Here is a 204-nt window from a genome sequence, read left to right on the forward strand (position 1 = left end):
AGTTATTCTTTTTTTTTTTTTTTTTTTTTTTGTGGTACGTGGGCCTCTCACTGCTGTGGCCTCTCCCTTTTGCGGAGCACAGGCTCCGAACGCGCAGGCTCAGCGGCCACGGCTTACGGGCCCAGCCGCTCCGCAGCATGTGGGATCTTCCCAGACCGGGGCGCGAACCCGGTTCCCCTGCATCGGCAGGCGGACGCGCAACCA

The sequence above is a fragment of the Physeter macrocephalus genome, chromosome 1 (assembly GCF_002837175.3).
Source record: "Physeter macrocephalus isolate SW-GA chromosome 1, ASM283717v5, whole genome shotgun sequence".
Taxonomy (NCBI): Eukaryota; Metazoa; Chordata; class Mammalia; order Artiodactyla; family Physeteridae; genus Physeter; species Physeter macrocephalus.